Consider the following 5470-nt stretch of genomic DNA (forward strand, 5'->3'; position numbering starts at 1 on the left):
TTTATTTTTTCGACTATTGGTAATACTTTCAGAGGTGATCAGCATTCTAGGCCCTATGCACCATAATTCCGTCCATTCTTTTTAAATTGTAGGTCCTGGAGCTGATCTCATCCTCAACTTCATACGGTCCTTCCCAATTAGGCCCAAGTACCCCCACTCCGGGTTCTTGAGTAGGTGGGAAGACCCTTCTTAGGACTAGATCACCAATAGTGAATTTTCTATTTTTGAGCTTCGAGTTGAAGTGTTTAGCCACCTTTTTTTGATAAGCTACCATGCGTAGTTGAGACTCATCCCGGAGTTTGTCAATGTGATCCAGCGCTTCTTGTAATAAAGCCTTGTTTGTTGCTGGATCGTAAGTTGTTCTCCTGTGGGATGGGAATAACGTTTCCACCGGGACCATTGCTTCACAACAGTATGCCATTGAGAATGGTGAGTGGCCGGTTGTGGTTTTTGGGGTTGTCCAGTAGGCCCATAACACTCTTGGCAATTCTTCAGGCCAATTGTTTTTGCATGCCAGCAGCTTTTTCTTTAGGGTGACTTTTAGGATTTTATTGGCGGCTCCTGCTTGTCCGTTTATTTGTGGCCTTGCCACCGCGGAGAAGCTTTTGATGACTCCATTTTGGTTGCAGAAGTCGGTAAATTCTTCGCAGTCAAACTGCTTTCCATTATCTGAGACTATCTTGTGAGGCAAGCCATATCGACACACTATGTTTTTGATAACAAAGTCTAGTGCATTTGTAGTAGTAATAGTCTTCATTGGCTCGGCCTCTGTCCACTTTGTGAAGTAGTCCACTCCTACTATGGCATACTTTACCCCTCCCTTTCCTGTTGGTAGGGACCCAATAAGATCTATCCCCCAAACCGCGAAGGGCCATGGGCTAGTCATCAGGGTAATCTCGTTGGGGGGGCTCTTTGGTATGTTCGCGAATCTTTGGCACGAATCACATTTCCGGACATATTCTATACAGTCTTTCTTCATGGTTGGCCAGAAGTATCCTTGTCTCAATATTTTCTTTGAGAGACTCGGACCTCCTGTATGATCTACGCAGAACCCCTCATGGACCTCTAGCATAATTTTCTTAGCTTCAGGGTCCATTACACACCTTAGGTACGGCATGCTGAGTCCTCTTCGGTAGAGTATGTTATCCGTCATCACATATCGCTGCACTTGTGCTATATCCTACTAGACAGTGCCCTTTCTTGAGGCAACTCGCCTTTGATTATGTATTCGATGATGGGGATCATCCAGTTGGGCTCCGGCTCAACTGCTGCCACAATATTTTTGGTTTTAATGCTTGGTTCCGTGAGGCGTTCAACGGGCACCACCCCAAGTTTCTCAATCTTGCTGTCTGATGCTAACTTAGCCAAACAGTCTGCGTGGGCATTCTTTTCTCTGGGGATTCTTTCCACTTTATAATCCGTGAACTCATGGAGTAGCTCCCAGACAATTGCTACATACGCAGCCATTTTTTCTCCACGCGTTTGATATTCTCCCGACACTTGGTTTACCACCAACTGCGTGTTGGAAGTTATTTTACCAGGAACTTAGATCTACTCACAAGTATGTTGATTTAACAACCTAAATATGAACTTCTAAAACGATATGAAATTAAACACATAAGAGTATCAGAAATCTTATAGTGATTGCAGCGGAATATATATGTCTCCTCCCACTCAGATCTCTAACCCTTGATTCCTTTCTGTAGCAGAGTATAATCAAGATCTGAGCCCGAAAGTCCTTCTTTGTTGTCTCTGAAATCTACACAGCCTTCCTCACTATGATTGAGGTATTACTTGATGTGTGTGGGCACTACTCTAGCACTCATATATTTCGAAACAGTGAAGGTATAGAGAGAGAGAGGGTGGCGGCTCAGAGAGAATTTTCTGAGAGAAAATTCTTTCAGAATAATGCTGTGAAAAGCTTGTACAGTTGTGTTAAACTCTGAAGCCTTTGCCTTCTATTTATAGAAGACCACCAAGGGCTATGATTGACATTTTGAACTGAGAAAATCAAGGGGAAAAGGAAGGTAAAGGGCCGGCCTAGGCAATGTGGAAACAAGGCTTGCCTCTTTTCCAACTTTCCTTTTCCTACACTTGATAGTTTCCCTTTTTGTGAAATGTTGCCAATTCCACTGTTCAACCATATTAATGATAAATCTAATTACTTAATAATTAAAAATAATTATCAAATAATATATTATCATTTATTTTATTAATAATGAAACTAATTAAAGTTTCCTAATTAATAAATATGCCCTTCAAAATCTCTATTTACTGTTTTGCCCTTAATGAGTGCTAAATTCTCAAACTGACAAGTCTATCTTGAGAATTTTTAATTGATTAATTAAAATCAATTAAATGAGTCCTACAAGTAATATCATCTCAACTAGTGAGGGGACCATGGGTCTATATATCCGAGCTTCCAATAAGCAGATCTTGAATTTACCACTTAAATTCACTGACTTATTAATTCTTCGTTGAATCCACACATAGAACTCAGAATTGCACTCTCAGTATATAGAATGCTCTATATGTTCCACCACATAGACACATTATTAGTTATCCATTGTTATAATCCTAATATGATCAATGATCCTCTATATGGATGATCTACACTGTAAAGGGACTTAGATTACCGTAACACCCTACAATGTATTTTATCCTTAAAACACTTAACCCTGTATAAATGATATTTCAACTAAGTGAAATGAGTACTCAATCATTTATCTCGTTTGGTTAAGCTCGAAGGAAATCACCCTTTGCTTACTATTCGCCAGATAGAAGCTATAGACTCCATATTTATGTTAGCGCTCCCACTCAATCGCACTACCGTGTTCCCAAAATGTATGTATTGCCCAGACTAAAGTTTTAGGCTTAACTAACAAATCAAAGAACACGAATAACACTCTTGAAATTAAGCCTAACCATATCAGGATTTAGATCATGTGATCTAGGATCAACTTCTGATATTGAATTGAATAGATGTTTACGGTAAGTTTCAAAATCTAATTCAAAGTTCAATATCGGTCCATTCTAATGCATACTCCATGCATCCAACCTGAGCTTTACTTTAACCTATGTTCTGGAAAGAACATAACATTTCTCCAAATGTAAGTAAACTCTGTTGTAGATTGTCATATCAGTGAAACCCAGAGTTCTGATAAATCTAGGAATACTTTATTCACATAGTCATGTTTATTTTCCACTGTGTTGACAACACAATAAACATGTTCAAGTATGTGAAAGGGTTTTGGATGAATTTATAAATCAAATAGACAAGCAATTGATTAAGTGAACCAAAACATACACAAGTGAATGAAAAAATTACTTCTGTTACTTTATTGATATAGAATAATCTGGATTACATTGAAACAGAGTTTTATATAGGGCATAAAACCCAACAAACTCCCACTTGCACTAATATAAAACAAATCAGTACATTTCAATTAATCCTAAAGTCTGACGGTGCTTTTCGAATGAAGTTACTGCCAAGACTTTGGTGAATGGATCAGCCAAGTTATCCTGCGTATCCACTTTCTCCACCAGTACATCCCCTCTTGCCACATATTCTCTGATAATATGATACTTTCTTTCTATGTGCTTACTTCTCTTGTGGCTCCGAGGTTCCTTACTGTTGGCTATAGCTCCAGTGTTATCACAAAGCAGGACTAGAGGCCTTTCCATTCCAGGAACTACACCAAGACTGGTGAAGAACTTCCTAAGCCAGACAACCTCTTTAGCTGCTTCAGCCGCAGCTATGTATTCTGCCTCCATGGTAGAATCCGAAATCGCAGTTTGTTTAGCACTTCTCCAAACCACTGCTCCACCCCCAAGAGTAAACACCATCCCAGATGTAGATTTCCTGTCTTCAAGACATCCCTGGAAATCTGAGTCTGTATAGCCTAAGGGATTCAAAGCACCACCCTTGTAGACTAATACATAATCTCTTGTACTCTTTAAGTATTTCAAAATATACTTAACCGCATTCCAATGTACCCTTCCTGGATTTGGTGATACTGCTCACGATTCCAACCGCATAGCGGATGTCGTGTCTAGTGCATAGCATAGCATACATCAGACTCCCAACTGTAGAAGCATAAGGAATTTTTGCCATGTCTTCTATCTCTTGAGGATCAGTAGGACACTGTTCCTTAGATAGAAGGATACCATGTCTAGAGGGCATGTTTGCCCCTTTGGTATTGGTCATGGAAAATCTCTCAAGAACTTTGTCAATGTAGGCTGTTTGAGAAAGAGCAAGGGATCTGTTCTTCCGGTTTCGACAATGCCGAATACCAAGAACATAGGCTGCCTCACCCAAGTCTTTCATGTCGAATTGAGTGTCAAGCCATTCCTTGATGTGAGTCATTTTCTTGATATTGTTTCTAATGATCAAAATGTCATCAACATAAAGGACCAGAAATACTACTACTTGGTTTTCCTTGAGTTGGTAAACACAAGGTTCATCTTCATTCTGATGAAAGCCGTAGGTCTTGATGATCTCATCAAACCTTTTGTTCCATGAGCGAGAAGCTTGCTTAAGCCCATATATGGACCTATTTAATTTGCAAACTTTATTCTCCTGCCCAGGAAGAACATAACCTTCTGGTTGCTCCATATAGATGGTTTCTTCAAGAAGCCCATTAAGAAAGGTTGTCTTGACATCCATTTGCCAGATTTCATAATCTAAAGCGGCAGCTATGGAGAGAAGAATTCGGATGGATTTTAGCATGGCAACAGGACTAAAAGTTTCCTCATAGTCCACACCTTCTCTTTGGGTATAACCCTTGGCGACCAGTCTAGCTTTGAAAGTTTCGACTTCACCTCCAGCACCTCTTTTCTTCTTGTAGACCCATTTACATCCAACTGGACGAAAATCTTCAGGTGGTTCTACATATTCCCAGACTTTGTTCTTCTTCATGGAATCCATTTCTGAATCCATACCGGCTGACCATCGCTTCCGTTGCGGACTTGCCATTGCCTGTTTATAGGTCAATGGGTCGTCATCAATACCGTCACCAACGACCATATTGATTTCACCATCCAAGCCATAACGAGATGGTTTCGTTGAAACCCTCCCACTACGACGAGGAGCGGTGACTTTCTGAACAGGAGCTTTAGTAGTAGTTTTCTCAGTTGCTACAACTGAGGGAGTGGGATGTTCCTCTTCTTGAGTAGAAGAAGATGGTACATTTGAATGAACAGTATCTGTGAGCATTTCCTCTAATACAATTTCACTTTTCGGTTTGTTGTCTTTCATATAGTTCTCTTCAAGGAAAGTAGCATTTGTAGAGACAAACACTTTGTTATCCTTGTGACTATAGAATAGTCCACCCCTAGTCTCTTTAGAATTTCCGACAAACATGCAAACTTCAGTTCGCGATTCCAGTTTGCTTTCTTTCTTTCTTAAGACGTGAGCAGGGCACCCCCAAATCCTATAATGGCGCAAACTAGGTGTACGACCATTCCATAG

This window comes from Cannabis sativa, chromosome 9 (genome assembly GCF_029168945.1).
Source record: "Cannabis sativa cultivar Pink pepper isolate KNU-18-1 chromosome 9, ASM2916894v1, whole genome shotgun sequence".
In the NCBI taxonomy this organism is placed as follows: Eukaryota; Viridiplantae; Streptophyta; class Magnoliopsida; order Rosales; family Cannabaceae; genus Cannabis; species Cannabis sativa.